Genomic DNA, 18,783 nt, shown 5'->3' with positions numbered 1-18,783 from the left:
ACATTTTCAGTCCTCCATGGCATTACAGGCTGGTGTGAGTGAGGGAAATGGTATGTAAAAACACCAGAATCAGGGCTGTGCAAAGGAAAGCTTTAAAACCCCTTTTGCACACCACTTCCTTTCCGAAGAAAGTGAGCTGTAGCCCACAAAAGCTTATGCTGAAATAAATTTGTTAGTCTCTAAGGTGCCACAAGTACTCCTGTTCTTTTTGCGGATGCAGACTAACACGGCTGCTACTCTGAAACACTTCCTTTCTGTGCATGTTGGCTGTAGCCAAGGATCTGGCTACATTGATTTCCCTTCCCCTCCCCAGGCAGAACTTTGGGATATGGTGGATTCAAGCACTGTAGTCCAGGAGGCCTAGCATTAATTCCTCCATATTGATAAGGAGTAGGCCTAGGATGCGTTCTCGTTTAGTTGGAGTCTAATTTTAGTATCCTGACTTTGCCTTCTGCACTACTTCGGAATGTCTGTGATGATCCATACTTACCTGCAGGGTAGTTAAAACACATCAGTGAATCAACCTGTGGTCCCAAACTTGATTGTGATGTAGGGTATTTCTGTTCTCATTCTCCTCCATTGCCAAAACCCGCTGTCTGCAGCTCCTCTTTTATTTTCATGTTTTTGTAGCCTCCTCCAAGTTTTGCCACTCCTCTTACTTGTATAGTTGCTCAATTGTTTTGCAGCTATTATTTGTTATTCACCCAATGGTAGTGACTAGACGCTCCAGTCCAGGACCAGGCCCCATTGTGTTGGGCATTTTACAAATGAGTAAGTCAGACAGTCCCCTCATCAAAGAGCTCATTAGCTAGATTTCTGCTAAAATGCAGTCAGATGGAACAGGGGCAAGGTAGGATGGAAGACAAGGTACAATAAACATAGGTATAGTTACATAATTAAGTAGTCTCATTGATTAACCATCACTGCTTCCTGGAAGAAATATAATTTTCCTTCCTCCCTCTCTTTCTTTCTTTCTCTCCCTTCTACATATATTAACCCCTGGGCATTAACATTCCCCCAATGACAATCACACCACCAATTTCAGTGACGCCTGGTGAGTGACCTTTTCTAGTACTTCCCATGTCTGGCCAAGTTGGAAATACTTTGAGAATCACCTCTTGGTGATATTTTAATATTTCCATTTCCACACGTAGTTTCCATGAAGTGCAGAGGCATACAAAAATACTTACGACAAAATATAGTTAAAAAGCTCACTTACAGATGGCACCATGGGCAAAAGATCAGTTTTACTCCTGAACTATTTGCCCACCCTACACGGCCCAGTTGTTGAAAGAGATTGATGCCATACATAAGGCAACAAACTACGATTGGTAATTACAGCTCTAGTTGTGCACTGTTAGATCACCCAGACCTTTTAGGTCAATGGCTGTTTTCAATTTCAGAGTCAAACTATGTGGCGTCATCCTATTCTAATCCTCCCTGCTTTGTTTGTGGTTTGAATGTGGTGAGGAATTATATGTAATTTGATGTAATTCTACCTTTATATAAATATTTTTTATAGATCAATACAAACTGGCTCAGTTAGGAACCAGGAACCAAACTTCTCTTAGAACAATTAAAAAACTTGATTCCTTAATTCTGAAAAGCAAGCTCTGAAACAAGTCAAAGCAGTTCAAACTGTTTGCCAAATAAATGTATTAATTAAAAAAAACAGGGAATAAATAACTGGTTTTCACACTACCTCTCTCTCGGCATTATCCCAGCATGATGAGTAATTCACCGCACATAACAGAACTCTCATAACAGAACATAACCAGGGAAAGGTTTTGTTTTTCCCACATGATGAACAGAACTCAGTACAGCATTTAGGTCAGAGCATGGTACAACAACCCACTGATGTTTGATATTAATTCTGTGACTCATGTCTTACTCCTATTCCCCCTCCCCCCCGCAATTAATAGGATGCTGCCACAGGGGAGACTGTGGTCAGCTTTATAGCCACAGAGCAGGTAGAGTATGGATGTACTGGTCTCCACACTGTCTTAATCCTGTGCTGAATGCACTAGCCATGAAATGTACGGTATCCATGTCACACCCACTGAATAGCTACTGCAGCGGTGGGTCTAGTGTCTGACTGGACACCAGTCCATGATGAAATGTACTGAGACTAATCTCTTTTCACATATGCTGCTTTTTATCACTGCCAGCCTCAGCAGAATTTCAGACAAGGACCTCAAGAAGTTCAAAGTCTTCATATCCTACTAACAGTCTCCTTACCAGTCCAGTTCCCTCTCCGTAACTTGCTTTTACCAGCTCATGTTGTAATGTTTCATTGTGAACTGAGTACTCACTCTAACTCGTGTTCTCCAACAATATGCTACAGTTGTTCTTTTTCCATTGACCACAGCTGTGTCATTTGTGTTGGATTTTCCTTCTCTAATTAGATCTTGCAACTAAAGATTGTTGGGGTTTGGGGTTTTTTTTTTAAATTTATTTGAACTTGCCTTTCCTGGAATTCTATACTCTGTCAGCATGGGCAAGCGAACTCAGTCATTGGCAGCTGTTATTTTCATTTCATAGTCTCATCACTCTAATCCTATAACCACTGATGGAAACAAAGTAATTTTCCTCTCCTCCCCTGCCCCACTCAGGGAATGTCAGAGTAAAGTGCAAGTTTTCAATGCCTCTCAAATGGTACACTGTACATCGTTAGCTCAGTTTACAAGTGAAAATGTATCCCACACTCCTCCAACCGCCAGCCCTGTAAACACAACCTCGATCTAAAAATCAGGTTGCGATCATTCTGGCTCACATATCACTACTAAAATATTCTGCAAGACAAACTATTCCCTCAGTTACATGGCTGCACCACTCATTTACTGCGGTGAGAGTCCTTCCCACATAACCTGGGGAAGAAATAGGCTCCTTCTGTCTTCAGTGGGGTTGTACAAGTATAGCTGAGGGCAGAATTTGGTTCTAAATCTGAAACGTAAGTCTTGTTTACAGACAGACACCTAGTAAAACTAATCTGAATGAACTAAAGGTGTGAATTTGAAGTGGATTACTTAAACCACATTCAAACCCTGTATGGACCAGATTGTACGTCTATACTGGGGTGGGGGGGGAGGAGGGGAATAAAAGAGAGAGAGAGAGAGACTGTCAGCTAGTCTCAGAGCCCAAGTCAAATTTACTTGGGTTTGCACTACAGGGCTAAAAACAGCAGTATAGATGTTCCCATTCTGGCTGGACCCCTAGCTCTGAAACCCAACAACGGAGGTGGGTCTCAGAGCACAGGCTCCAGATTGACCAGGAACATCTCCACTGCTATTTTTAGCCCCATAGCACAAGCCTGAGTCAGTTAACCCTTGCTCAGAGATTGCCTGCTGTAGTGGTGTGTGTGTGTGTGTGTGTGTGCGTGTGTGTGCACGTGTGTGCATGTGCGCGCGGCAGTGTAGACATACCCAGAATTAAAGTGCCTTAATTTTGTTAATTTAATTCAATTCCAAAGTGAATTAAACTAAACTGAATTAAGGCCACTTTAATTCCAAATAAGGATGTTCACACCAGGGTTAAGGGGAAGGAGAATAGCCCAGTGGTTTGAGCATTGGCCTGCTAAACCCAGGGTTGTGAGTTCAGTCCTTGAGGGGGCCGTTTAAAGATTTAGTTGGGGATTGGTCCCACCTTAAGCAGGGGGTTGGACTAGATGACCTCCTGAGGTCCCTTCCAACCCTGAGATTCTAATGCTGTTTAAACTAATCCACTTCAAATTCACACCTTTAGTTCATTCAGATTAATTTACTGGCTGTACCTGTATAAACAAGCCCAAAGTAAGCACGTTTGTTGCCAGAATCTCACTCACTCATTTTTCCCATAACTCTATTGGACCCTTAGTGCAAAGAAGGGTATGAAAAGAGAAGAACATCTGTGGCCTAACTGAATACACATAAACATTAAAAAAGATGCTATTTGTACAGTCACTTTTCAGTGTGGAATCATATTTTAGTGGAAAATATGTCTATGAAAAAAAATAATTTACTAGAGAGGTTCTTAGAGATGGTTAAGGTCTTCTCTTCACAAATAACAGAAACTCTTTCTAGCTTCTGGGAGCAAGAGCCTAAGCTGTTTTCTTTATAAAATGGAGCCCTGAACCACTGGAACAAGTAGGTAGGAATAATTAAGAAAAAGAGTTACATTCTGAAGACATTAAGTGAGTGTATTAGTAAAACCCAGATTACATGGAAACTGCTTGAAGCCAAATGAAATCTAGGAGGCTTATATTTGTGTGTGTGTGGGGGGGGGGAATATTGGTAACCTAGGAAAAGGGGAATCATTTTATACAAAGGTCAAGGAAACAAAAACTTTGTTTTCCCAGTCCTCAAAACCTCACCTAGGTCATAATAAGAGAGGCTTCTGTCCCATAGAAAAAGCATTAAAGGAGAGGATTTACAAATCAACTTCATTATGTCCAACAGCAATATAGGCCCAACAGAAGCAAAGGTTATTTGTTTTGAGATCATGAATCAGCAGGAAACTTTGTGGATAAGCAGTCAAGAAATTGACTCGGGCTTTTGGAACTTAAATACTCAGACTTGGTATCATCACAGTGACTCATAATAAGGGAACTGCTTTCCAGGACAAAACTGCAGTTGTAAACTGATTGTTAAGCAAAATAGAGCAATGGCAATGTGCTAAAAAGATGACTACTTTGGGTGAAATCCTGGCTCTGTTGATGTCAGCGAGGCAGTTGCCATGATTTCACCCTTTTATGTGAGGGAAAGGTCTGGAAAATAGATTCAGATTCTTGGTAATTTAAGGTTAGGAGAGGTACTTGATATAAATGATCCATATTTGGATCCATATTTGTTTTCAGTTTTATAAAGCTTTCACGATCTCAGGCTATCCCTATTAGATTGCAAAATGGCAATCATTCCTTTTGTAGAAAACAGAGGAGGTTCAATAATTTGCCCAAGCTCAGTGTAGAAATTTGTGGCAGAACCCCGCTGTCTCAGCCAGTAGGCCCATACCCTAACCACAAAATAGTTCTTTTTAAGGCAGCATAAGTGTCCAAAAAAAAAAAAAAAAGGAGGGCAGGAGGATAGAACTATTCCAGCAATATGCATTACAATTGCAGAGAGCTAGATTTGTATAAAACAGTGATGCAGCCTTCATAACATCAGGAAAAGGAAGAAGAAACATTCTGGTTTTTCTACCACAACTGAATATTCATCATAATAAATGAACAGCGGCCATGTTTTCAGCCTGAATCTATAAATGTCTTTTTCTGAGGTGTCTCACTTGCTCCACTGCAAGAATATCCCCTATTCTGGAAAACCATTTATGAAGAGCCGAGTGCATGCTTCTTGTGCTATCTGGAAGCTATTACAATTAGGGTTGTGAAACGACAGTTACCAGAGCAGGTGTATCCTGTTGGTCATTTCTAACCAGTGTCATAGATTTAGGAGTTTAGTAAGATTAATGTATGTATCAGTAATGTGGTTATGGTATTTAACCATATGTTGAAATATATGGAGCTTTGAGTAAACTGTCCCCAACACATGAGAAAATTCAGCCATTGTTCTGTATCCAGTCCAACAGAAATGGGTTTGCATTTGAGACTATTATAACCCTTGTTCACCTATTCACTTTTGTGCTTATTATATCTCTCCTGCCAAGTCTGAGCTCTCTTCTTGATACTCCGGTGTCAAAGCTTTGATGATCAGCAGTAATAGGATGGGATAACACCCTAAATCACATCCCCTATTGTTATCCCACCATTCCCAAAGCATCACTTCCCTGACAGAAACATCTGTGATGTATTTCCTGGAATCGTGTTCAAAACCAGAAATGTGGCATTATTAACGTGCTGATATTTTACTAAACAGAGAGATGGCAATTAATTGGAAGAGGCTTTTATGTGTTGTGCTGCCAAGAGAAGCAGAGACAATTAAATGATGAAGATGTCATCTCACAGTGCTTGAGCAATCTGAAAACATTCTGTTCAAATGCAGTAGGAATGTAAAGCAATGAAGCATATTCTTTAGTCTAAGACTAATATAGGATAGAGAGAGTCAGTGAGTTAACCTTTAAAAAAAAAAAGTTGAAACCCTTCATCGACCAATATTATTATAGTATCAGGGTATTGCAGCGTAGGTGCCAAAAGCATCTAGTTTCACTGTGTTTTTCACATATTCAGACCACTTGCAAAATTATGTGTATTTATAATGACAACTTGTGAAGCAGTTGCACATGAAATAACCACATCCTGGCTAATTAAATTTGGAAGCCCAGCCTCACTGACTATACAGCACTCTTCCTGCTAATGCTGATCTACAATGCTCTTATTCAAATCACCTCAGCCCATTTAAGCTCAAAAAGAGAGCTTTCTCCTGTGTTTTTGAGGCCGTAAGTTACTACTAACATCTGTATTGATGCAGCACCCAATTTGTGGAGGTAATTTAGAAATGAAATAGGAAAGTCCAAGTGATTTCAGTGCAATAGCTGATGGATCATCTTTGTGCATCCCAGGCTGACCCCAGGCCTCACCTATGGTAATGCTGAGCATTGGGTTAGGTTATTATCTACCTCTTATTAGTCCTTGACTTAATTTTTTTATCTGTAGCCAGATAGAAGCCAGTCCAGAATTAAAACTGGTTCTGTGTCAGGCATGTTGGCTTTCAGTATAAAAAAGCAGAAAAAAATTACTTTCTATTCCTACCTTAGATTCAGTGTAACTGTAGAGGTGAGGTTTTAAGCAATAGATGCCGGAGTCTGATCTTCCTGTTTCATAGAATTTTGAAGATCACAAGAATAAATTGATGCCAGTGAATGTGTCCACTTTCCTGGATATTCCCATCTTTAAAGTGTCCTCCATTTAGTGTGATGTTGTCTTCACTTAGACACTAATATCTCTGTTTTGCTTCTGACACATGACATATAATTAGAGAGACCATGACTCCTCTAAGACCTTTGGAGAAAAAAATCTGTTTTGAAACATTTTCTTCTAGATTGCTTTCTGAATTTCATTTAGTCTACATTATAGAGAATAACTGTGTGAAAACAGGCTCTTCATGAAGAGAGAGTCGAAATTCATTGATATTTTGTCCTTCCCTGCTTGAGTTAAAAATGCTTTATGATATCATAACTGATTGATTGATGAATGATTACTTCATGGAATTGTACAGAAAGAACTCAAACTTACTCTAATTTTTGTATATCAGAAACAAGGCCCATGCAGCGACCTTAAGGCTGTATCACACTGAAGTTATAATATTGTTGAATTATGGAGGTAATTCTAAATCAGAGCTGGAATCTAGACCTTAATGAAGCTCCTTGGTTTTTTAGATTGATGAGGGGTGCTCATTAAGAACATCTTCCTAACAGCCAAACACCAACAGGGACAGAAAAGGCAGCTTCAGCTCATAGCATGAGTGCTGCATTCGTAACTGCTTACTAAGCATTTGATCCTGCACCATCTGACCCTGACCCAGCACACTTTAAGCACATTAATTGTCTTATTGACATCAGTGGGGGTGCTTAAAGGTAAATACGTTCTCAGCAGCTTGCAGGATCAAGCCTTAAGAAGGTTTGGTAGAAGAATAGTGGGCTAAAAGGGAGCCCAATGCTAAGTCATACCGAGTTCTCATGTCCTCCTGAGTCAATGCCTCATGGGAGTTAAGCCCTAGGATGGACCCTTAGTTATAATAGGTAAAGGAATGCCTGTACTCAAGACCCAAATACTTCCCCTTTATGGTGTTTTTTATTTATATAGTATTACATTTTAAAGCAGAGAGTGATGTCACTGCAGAAAATCATAAAAATACTGCAGCAACAGACATCTCTTTCAACAGATGCCTGGTTGACTCACTTTCACAGCTGCAGAAAAGTATTCCAATCTGTTTCTGGAGAGCAATCTTGCTTGTGAAGTCTTTAATAGGACACTTTGACCGTAGGGGAATGCAGCCGCTTTTCATTTCTTGTGGCAGTCAGAAAGTTTCATTGAATATTTCTGAGCTCTCAGGCTCTTCCAAATACATGCTGAATTTCCTGGCTCTCTTCCCTAAAATCTGGTCTGAGTTTCTGTTCCTGTCCTGCCTCAAATTACTGTATGCACAAAAAAAAATGAATACAAAAAAAACCCTAAAATCATTATTTAAATGCATTTTTAACATTTTTCCTTAGCTTTGTGAATATTTACATGTAGTTTTTTGTTTAAAGTTTTTGTCCTGAACACATTAGGAGGCTCCAAAGAAGTTGAAACAAAAACATCAATCTTTTAACTATTAACAATGCAACACTGCCAACTAGAGGAGCTGTATCTATCAAGTTCTTATCTCATGGACCACATCAGTATTCTTTAAGGATTTGTAAAGATATAAATATTGAAATTCCATATTTGCTCAACAGGAACGCCAACCTGCCAAACTCCCAGATATATTGGTGCTTGCCTTCGTTTTTTCTAGACTTTTGTTGTCTCAATAAGTCACATATGGAGTAGAAACACCACAAATTCTGTTATTCACTCAATAGTTCCACCACCTAGAAATGCAAATAATACCACAAGACGGTGTTGTTTTCTGCCTCCTACAAGAGTCACTAAAGCGTTAAATAGCTTGTGAAGAAACAGCACACTACTTGGATGACATACTAGAACCTTTACCCAACCTTGATAGGTTCACAGTTAAAACCGTTTGTAATCTATTCAGACTACTCATATATTCGGCCCAATCCTGCACACATTCCACATGGAGGATGGCTGCCGGATACACCTTAGGCAATACCCACAAACACCCTTGTGAAAAAGGTAGTCGTTCACTTTTAAACTGGAAATATATGGAATTGGGTACAGACAACATATACCCCAAAAGAAAGGGGTTTAATTATCACCTTACTGCATTTAATTCTCTGATTTATACAAACTTACTGTATCATTGCATTAGAACAGATTCAGTATGATCAATGCTTCTAGGTTTTGTAGTCTTATTCCAGTGGACTAGATTGTGGCTCACCATTACATAGCAGCTCAATGCAAGGGGAAATAAAGCCATATATGGCCTACTTAAGGGTCTAATTGCAGCTACTGGACTTAGATAATACAAGGGCTGCTTCCAAACTGCTCCCCCCAGAAAGCATAATGGCCCAAAGGAAGCAGGTGCAATTATAGCACCACCCATTCACCCTCTGATCTGAGCTGGTTTGCCATGGGACAACAGAAGCCCATTGGTGGTTCACTGCTCTGTGTCAGCCTGGCACACTCACTACACTCACACACTGTTGGCATAATCTGTATTTAAAAGGTGTCGTGTAAGGTATTATATACAAACTGTTAACACGCAGGTTCCCAAAATACGCACGCATGTGGCCCGTCAAGGTAACCCGCTGGCAGGCCACCAAACCATTTGTTTACATTTGCATGGCTGCCCACAGCTCCCAGTGGGCATACAAACGTTTCCAGCCAATAGGAGCTGCGGGTGGCCGTGCAAATGTAAACAAATGGTCTGGTGGCCCGCCAGTGGATTATCCTGTTGGGCCACGTGCAGCCTGCGGGCCACAGGTTGCCCACAACTGATGTAGGGGGTGTGTAAAAAGTTTCTCTCTCTATATATATATAGATATAGATATGTGCTTGGCAAGCAAACGCATAAGCCCAGTCCTTCCTAGACAAAGGAATGCATATTTGCTTATCTCACCACCCTAGCCATCAGGCAGAGACAATGAAAGGAAGTTTACATGTAAGGTAGACAAAGCACTTAGGCTAATAAGTGAGGGAAGAAGATAGCATGGCATCTATATCCTAGCGGGAGAGAGAGAAGTTCCATCTGGGCTTACTTTTCAAAGAACACATTTCAAAATTTACTGGACTATAAAAAGAAGGGGAGAGAACCTCTAAGTTATCCTTTACCTGAGGACTCCAGTGTGTTTGGCCCTTGCTAAAGAACAGGCCGGCCATGCTGGAAGAATTACTATGTGAGAAAAACTTCTTGGAATGAAAGACTATTTGTTAGGTTGAGTTTTAGTTTTAGACGTGTATTCTTTTACTTTTGGTTTGTTTGTAACAATTTCTATCCTTATTTCTTATAGTTGATATCATTTCTTAATAAAGTTATTTTACTTTTACCATAAACCAACTCAGTGCTTTGATTGAAATGGTGGGTTTGTCAACTCAGTAAGCCTGTTGTGTACCATCTCTTTCAAAGGAGCAGAGAACTTAATACACTTGGGTGAGCGTTCAAGTGAGAGGGAGTGGACACTGAAGAAAGATGTTACTCTTTGTGGTGAAAGCCAGGTTGAGACCTGCATGCTTGTATGCTGGCTGTTGGAGTCAGGGCTGTGAGCATCCAGAGTTGGAACACAGGTGATGACCGAACCCTTTACTGGTCTGGGTGAACCCCAGTGCATCACAGCTGCTGTCCTTAAAGCGTAGCAGTGTGTGTGTTCTCATGCACACCAGGAAGCCCCTGGGAGATGGGGAGGGGGGCAGAATGCCTCCTAGTGCTCCCCCTGGAGCAGTGCTGCCCCACGCCACTCCTTAGTACTGCTCAATGTTATTAGCATGATCTAGCCCTAAGAATATTAAACCCAATCTAAATAAACTTGCCCCTCCCTTAGTGATATTTTACAGGATTATTTTACACACAGTCATATGTGAAAGTCCAACATCCTAGAAAGCTCTGGCAACAGACAATGCGCACTGGCTGTATCTATTAGAGCTGCTTAAGTAATATTAAATACAGTATCTGCCAACTTTTTTATGCTAAAGGAATTAGTCAACCACATCCATGGATGATCTGATCATATCCATCAACACACATTTTCAGTGATATGTTCCATTTTTTCCTTATAAGCTTTGGGAGGCCTAAAGTGAGTGGGAAATCTTATTGGGCAAAGGGAAGCAGATGGAAAGACGGCAGAGAGTCAGGGAATCTTAGAACTTCAGAGCAGCTGAGAAGGGGCAGAAAGTAATCCTGGCAGAAAGATTAAGGAAGCAAGGGCTACACTGCAGGATAGTTCAAAGATGGAGGAGTCAGTGTGACCCAAAGCAGCAGACAAACTGGAGAGGGTAGGAGACAACAGTATTGAAACAAGATGAAGGCCAAGATGTGAGCCAGGGGAGCTTAGGCATTAGGCTGGGAAACAGAGTAAACTTACAGCCAATGTAAACCACTGAGAGGAGTAATTCAATAAGTGTTCTTCCAGTTATGGTATTAGACTTACTGTAAATAATTGTTATGGAAAGTAACTAGAATACAAACCCAACAAAGAACAGTTATTCAGTAGGAACAAAATCACTGTGGCTCAGAACTAGCAAAACTTGTATTTTAATCATTCTAGCATCACCTGGAGCACTTTTTTTTTTAAGTGCACATCTGTTGTGAACCATCTTGTAATGCCAGAAGTGGAGTTTCCACAATGGTGAATGGCCCCCCCTGGGGGGGGACACAAAGCATATATCATCTAGTTTTCATTCAGCTACTTTATTGAGATGAATCAGAGATTTTCTGGTTGTCATTCAGACCCCTAAGCCAAGTAGACACTTTCACTGATGAATGGATGGAAAAACTCTGCAAGTTAGTATGCAGTTGTTCTGAAAGCTGATCCTGCACTGTGTTGTTTTAATACACATTTTACCTGATTACGATGTTATTAATGGCCTGATGCCAAGAGATGATGTGCACCTGCTGTTATCACTGCCAGCAGTGTGCACTGTGAGTGTTCATCATCTCTGAAGAAATCAGGCCATAAATGTTTTAGGAAGTATTCTCATCCTGTTCAGTGTATAATCTGTCTGGGCATTGTGCTCCGTAGTCTAGTTATCTAACTAAGGAGGTGTTTTAAATACCTTTTAAAATGCATCTATATGTTTGGAGTTATTAAAATCTTTTTAATCCTGTAGATGAGCGCTTCGTTGCTCGCGGTACAAATTCACTGGAGACCACTTTTTCACACACCAGTGCCCTTTTATTTCCCAGTATTTTCTGACCACCATGTATATACAGCTATATACAGTTCAATACCAGTCAGGTAGCCCCTGAAGGAACAGCTTGCTCTTACCGCAGCTGGGAGTAACAGATCCTCACTTTCCTGTCCCCTTACTTCCTTACTGCTAGCTTTATAGGCCTTCCTCTCAGCAGGCTCACAGGTGATTGCTCTCAGGCTCCTTTAATGAGCCACACCCTGCCAGCTCCAGCCAGTTCCCCTTGATGGGAGCTATGCTAGCAGGTTCTGAGCTAACAGAGGCTGGTTCAGTGCCTCTTAAGCCAGCACCCTGTTACAAATCCCTATGTAGAAGTATATAGAGATTTTGAGAGAGCAGTTTTGAATTACTGCTTCTACTCCATCTGGGCTCTGAGTGCCTCACCTCCCACAATCTAAGTATGATTGACCTGATTTGTTATCTAGGTGACAGATTCCTTTCTGGGTGAAGCACAAAGTAGGGTTTGAATGGCGAGCACTGCCTGCCAAATTGTAGAACCAGCTCTCAAACAATACTCAGCCATGGTGGTAGGAAACACTGTCCTGTTCGAGGTGCCATCTTTCAGAGAAGACAAAGCCAGGACCTTCCTATCCACTTGTGGTCAATACAGCACATGTTGTAAGGACAGAGGGGTTAATCTTTGTGCCTTTACTGAATTGCTACTTGGATAGTCATCTACCAACCACTGTAGTACTCTACAGTGGTTTCAATGAAATATAATATTTATCTTCACTTACTTGCTGTCCCAAAATGTTGTGTAGTGCGGCTTGGTGCTGTTCAGCCACTGATGTGTTTCCCCACAGATGCAGATGCATTTCACTGACAAAGCAAAGTAGTCCTCGTGTATAGTTTGTTTATATCAACTTGCCAGACCTTTAGGGATGAAAAGCAATATAGAAAAATGCAGAATTACAGTATCATCATTTCAGTGAGAAGCTATCAATGTGCAAGTGTTTAAAGATCACAGAAGAAAGAGATGGAAATGAAATATCTGTTATCTGTTAATTATTCACATGTAACTCTAAAATACTTCTCTTTCTATGGATAAAGCTGAGAGGCAGGCCATAACATTATTAGCATACAAGTTAATATGATTGTGTTAGTAGTTTAGCATCTTCAGTTCCATAGCTCAGTGGATTGGCCTTTGGAAGCTACGATACAGATGCAAGTCATGCTGTGCATTTTGAAGAATAGTGATGTGTGCTTCCAGTTTTCACCCCCAGAGTCTGATGGACCCTCATTCACCATCCCCCAAATCCTCCTTAGCCCATATGCAATTCTCAGTTTTATACAGTTATAGCACCTGGTCGATGTGTTCTCTGGTATTTATGATGGTCTTCTAGCAATGAGCTGAGGAAGTACAACAGCAGGAAAAGACCATTCAGAGATTGGACTCTCAGGATGTCAAGTGGAAATAGAACACTTTTGGTTATATTCACATCTGAATGGTACCAGAGGAAATAGACCCTTTTCCATGGAAGACTAATACACCACATTGTGATATATACTAATAAGAGCTTTAGTAGATGTTATTTAGCAGTGATTAAAAGATTTCACAAACATTCATTTCTGTGGCTTTCACCAGAGAAGTTTTGTAACCACTAAAAGTAAGTCTGGTCTTCTCTAATGTTATATAAACAGTCACAGTAACAAGATCATTTTTTGGTATTTGTTATTTATTTTTGAGGATCATATTTATGCCTTCTTTTTTCTAAAGACTTTGAAAAGTGATACTCCTGAAACTTTCCACTTACTCCATTATGTTAAGAATGTCTCTAGCTTGATTTAAATTGAAAACTAAATATACAAAAACCAGATTCAGAAACCAAAACTGCACTCAGTTTAACTTTACACAGATTGAAAGTCCAAAGACATTTGACTTCAGTCTTTGTAAATAAGACCAAAACCTCTGATTTCTTACAAGACCACTAATCATTTGAGTTTAGATTTCAACCTTCTACAGTAAAAGAATAGGAAAAACAAATACCAAAACATAATGTCAGTACTTTTAGTTTAAACACATTGTAAAACTATTCACATAACTGCTTGTGCAAACCTAATTCTCAAGAGACAACCCTTCTAAATTTTTAAGAGCAATATAGCAGGTGTATGTTACAAATTAACAATACAGTCTGTGTTACTTACTGACTCAGTACATTAAAAAAAAAGGCATTTCCTGTATAGTTCTACAAGTTTTTTCCAGTTGATTTCTCAGCAGGTGGATGAGAGGGATAATTTGGCTTGGGGGTTGTTTTTAGCACTTTCTTTGGTGTTAAAGACCAGGCAGCATGGTTTGCTGGGCAGGGTGGAGAACAATACCCTCTTTATACATGCTGTTTTCTATCATCACTACTTTCTCTCTGAGAATACGTTCAGACAGGTCTTCCATCTGGGCCAATGAGCTGCTGAAGTGGGACGTTCACTTAGCTGTAACTGGCCCTTAAGTGCAAAAGGCTGTGAGCCGGGCACAAGGGGTGCAAGCAGCCTCTCCACTTGCACAGCCCACGTAATTTGGATAATTTGTAATGGAAGCCCCTAATTCTATTCTGCTCCTTCCCTAGTCTTCTTGGGGCAGCCAGCCAGCCCAAGGTTGATTAACATTGGTAAGTATTGTATGTTAGGTGTTCCCGGCCGTACCTGTACATTCTTACTAGGATTACAGTAGAGTTCACAATGTACTAGGGCTAAGTGATATATAGCAAATTGGGAACTCAAATACCATTGAAAGTCAATGGGAGTTGGGTGCATAACTCCATTAGGAGTTTTTGAAAATCCAGGGTGAAATCTTGGCCCCATTGATGTCAATGGCAAAACTCCTATTAATTTCAGTGGGATCAGGATTTCACTCCCATGCTAAAATGAGCAATGGCATACATTGGCCTCGATGACATTATCTTTCTGGGACAACTCAGAACTGAGAAGAGGAAGAAAAAGCTTCACATGGGAGTTACATATCAGTGGAACCATGAATTGATCATTCCCTTCATCAATTATTGTAATACATTTTCTTTTCCCTTCATAAACCTGATTTATTTTAATTATCATCGAGGAAACTCATTATGACCCATTTACAAAACAACAAGCAGTTGTTTTTCAGCTGTTAAAGAAATGCGGGCAGTTTTTAAGCCAGATTCCATTGAGTTTCTCATTGCTTCTCATTGTTTGCATGGCTCTACTGTACCAGCAGATGGCGCTATCCACTTAAGTAATGAAATCACTGATCTTACTTAGAAACAAATCCACTACATCTTCTCTCCTACCTCTTTCTTTTTAAGTTAAAGTACTTAAGAAATGAGCCCTCAGCTATGGCTTGAACAAAATCCACTAAGAAACAGGAAGGAATAAAAATAAGTTTGGCAAGTTGAAAAGCACATCACTTGTGAGATAAGAAATGTTCACGTTTGAAAGATATTCAAAATCACAGAAGCTAAAATGAAAAATGGTTGTAAAAATGTAATTTCTTTTTATATTAGTGTAGTGCTACGGTACTACACACCCTATTCATTTCCATGGTTTACACTATCTAGTCAGGTGTTTATAAAGAACTTAATCTTGGTGATATCCTATGAGAGTGAATTTTTTAATTGTGCACGGAAAATAGAAGGGTGGAGTGCTTTCATATGCAAAAACAGAAGAAGAGACTTCTGGTATCATTTTAATCAAATGTTAACTCTCTTCCTTGCAACAGTAGACGTTCAGATATCTAGCAGCCACAACTGAAGGTGACAGAGGGATCATATATTTGGCATTAAGAAGATAAGCAATGGCATATGACAAAACAGCACACAGCAGAGAGAAATCATTGGGTTTTGGGGGGTGGAGGGGGAGGTTCCAGAAGTTGTTTGGTACCCTGACTTTATAATGTGAATTAACTGAGTGAAACAGCTCAAGAATAAAAGTTACACAACCCAACTGCACAGCATGACAATTTAATGGCATGGGCTTAATGCAGAAATTACTGGGAGAGGGTCTTAGGTCTGTGTTATGCAGGAGGTCAAACGGGATGACCATAATGGTCCCTTCTGGCTTTAAACTATGACTGAAGAACTGTATACAGCCTAACCAAGGCGCCAAGGGACTTCAGAATGAGCCAAGATGGGAGTTGAGAAATCCTGAGCTCTTATTTTCATGGTTTCATTGCCTCACTGCATGGCCAGGGGCAAGTCACTTCACTGTTCTGCCTCACTTTCCCTAACTGTAAAATGGGGATAGCACCCCTTACCCATCTCCGGCTGCATTAGAGGTTTTGTGAATCGTAATCAGCTAACATCTGGACAGGGTCTTGAACATGCAAAGCTCTATATAAATATTAGGTTATACTAGTCTCTCACTATTTAAAAAATGACAAAATTCAATTCAAAGGTCACTTTTTAAGGTAGCATTTCACAAGGAATTCCTTAGATGGGTCCATAGTCATCTAAACCTTCATTAAATTGTTACTCAGACAATGTATAGCATTCTATTGTCTGGTAACTTTCAAAAAAGTCTCCTCTTCCTAACAGGCTAACCCTCTATGTGTGCCTTATTCAGGCTTATTTACAGCCTAGTTCCCATATAACTGATTCACATGTTCTGATTTTAGAACTGGATAGGTGCAGCATTTGTATATGTATAGTACATTTCTAGTTAGCTGCTACTTCAGAAACAAATCCTTTAGAATCATAGAATATCAGGATTGGAAGGGACCTCAGGAGATCATCTAATCCAAGTCCCTGCTCAAAGCAGGACCAATCCCCCACTAAATCCCTAAATGGTCCCCTCAAGGATTGAACTCATAACCCTGGGCTTAGTAGGCCAAGGCTCAAACCACTGAGCTATCCCTCCTCCCTAGATTGGGGAGCAAAGTACCTCCCCCTCCACTTCACCATCTATATACTACAACATTCGTGGTTAAAAGCCCAAGTTTGACAGGGCAGTCAGCACAAGTACATGTTCATTGTAAGGATTTGATAGCTGGTAGGTAATTGCTGCTGCACCTATACTAGTCATTGTTTGATATTTAGATAAGTCCAGCTGACAAGCTGTGATGGAAGGCTGGCTCTGCTTGTATGAGCTCCATTTTCAAACTCATACAGACCTGAATGCTGCATATATGCAATAGTAGCAGGTTAGAGAGTTCCACCTCATGAGCAGTGACTGGGTTTAGAAACTTAAGGCACCTAGCATGACTCTCTGTAACATTCAAGTCAATTCCCTCCAGTGTCCAGCCCCTCCATTATGACAGACATCCTTTTGACAGGTCTCTCTATATCTGACTGACATTTCCCTGTCCTGCTGGAATCAGCACACAGACTGCCAAAGCTATACCCAAGAGTGAGCTTTTAAAGCCCATTAAAAGCACAGCAGTGTCAGAAGTTTGTGGCTAGAGAATGGGATTCAGAGTCAAGAAATATGGGTTCTGCTCCTGGCACTACCATGAAGTTTTATGCCATTGGCAAGTCATATAGCCTCCTTGCCTCGGTTTCCCCATCTGTAAAATTGAGAAAACTATATTTACCCCACAGAGGTGAGGAGACACTGTCTTCATTCAATAGTTCTAAAGTGCTTCAAGACCCTCAGATGAAAGGTGCTATAAGAGCAGAACTTTTATAGAGGAATAGAATTGTGCCTGTGCCATGAAAGTGGACCAAGTGGGTGGAGGGAGATAAGGAGAAGCCAAAAGGTGAATAAGGCTAACAAGTACTTCCAGCTCCTGACTGATCACAATCATGTTAGCTATATGCCAAAAATATAGATATTTCTCTTCTGTGCTCCTGGGCCTGTACTTACTGGTTGCGCATGAGAAACAGGCCTGACTGTGTAGGATATATAGACAGGAGCGCAGAAGATATCTGACAGGGCAGATGCCTGATAATTTAAGCAGCTTTGAATTTAGCCCATCTCCAGTTATAATTCCATCTGACTGAACTACTATGCCTTGAATCCCAACAGCAGTAGAGTACCTCCAGGAGGTGAGGAACAAGCCTGTCAAATCTATCCAGCAACATCCTTAAACACACTTACAACATTTTCCAGTTCTATTTTTCTCCAAACAGTTCTTTAATTACTAGGCAATTTGTAGTAAGGTGGAGAGTAAGACACAGAGAGGCTTTGTATGATTTTATGTTTTGCATTTCTGGGTGATTACACTTTTAAAGTGTAAGTCAAGGTAGCTCAGAGCTTTGGAGAGAAGGTTCTTTAGACCAAAGTCTAAAATGAACACACAAAATAAAACGGTTTGTTTTAAACCAAAGGTTTGCTTCCTATTTTCTAACCAGTCCACATTCTCTTTGTATTTGATCCTTAAGGTAGTGAAAATATTGTGTAATTAAATGCAAAAATACTTGAAAAACAAACTTCTGTGCACTCAGTTACAAATATTAAAGATGGCTTTTGTAGACACAATGATAAGTCACCTTTTCATAGCTTAGTGCAAAAATAGTTGATTCACTGTAACTGCAAATAAGGAGAAAATGCATGTGTGGTGATACCAACGAGAAAGAAACTTTCCAAAAGGAAATCCTATAAAACAAAGCTGTAATTTTTCTAGAGCTTTTTTTAAATCCTATAGGGAAGTCCTCATGTGATAATTTCAAACATCAATGAGCTATAACCAAGGACAGGCCAAAGTAGCAGAGCTAAAAGCTGGAGCCAAAATTCAGTTAAGAGAGAACTGGAGGAATTCATTTTGGTTTATGACACATGATCTTACACTGGTTACTACAATATAGATCTAATTAATATACAAGGTCAGAGAAAGAATCCAATTGGATTCGAGAGATTGCTTCTGATGCATCTCGATTTCTATGCAAAAGCTGCACCAGAGCAGACAAAGATAACCTAGGTAATTCCTTTTGTATTCAAGGACAATG

At 40.2% G+C, this 18,783-nt stretch overlaps 1 long non-coding RNA gene across 2 annotated transcripts in view; it reads right to left on the bottom strand.

Moving 5' to 3' along the window:
• The window catches only part of LOC120396360, a 69,407-nt gene extending 55,084 nt beyond the window's left edge, over positions 1–14,323 (bottom strand). For both annotated transcript variants that reach the window (XR_005593078.1, XR_005593079.1), the window contains exons 1-4: positions 14,078–14,323; positions 12,670–12,805; positions 7,826–8,061; positions 6,677–6,925 (exon numbers count right to left, since the gene is read on the bottom strand). This is a non-coding gene — a long non-coding RNA (uncharacterized LOC120396360). The remainder of the gene's footprint in view (positions 1–6,676; positions 6,926–7,825; positions 8,062–12,669; positions 12,806–14,077) is intronic.
• Positions 14,324–18,783: the final 4,460 nt, after the last annotated feature.

The sequence above is a fragment of the Mauremys reevesii genome, linkage group 2 (genome assembly GCF_016161935.1).
Source record: "Mauremys reevesii isolate NIE-2019 linkage group 2, ASM1616193v1, whole genome shotgun sequence".
Lineage (NCBI taxonomy): Eukaryota > Metazoa > Chordata > Testudines > Geoemydidae > Mauremys > Mauremys reevesii.
The sequence above is the reverse complement of the archived record's forward strand: the minus strand, read 5'-3'. Positions and strand labels throughout refer to the sequence as shown.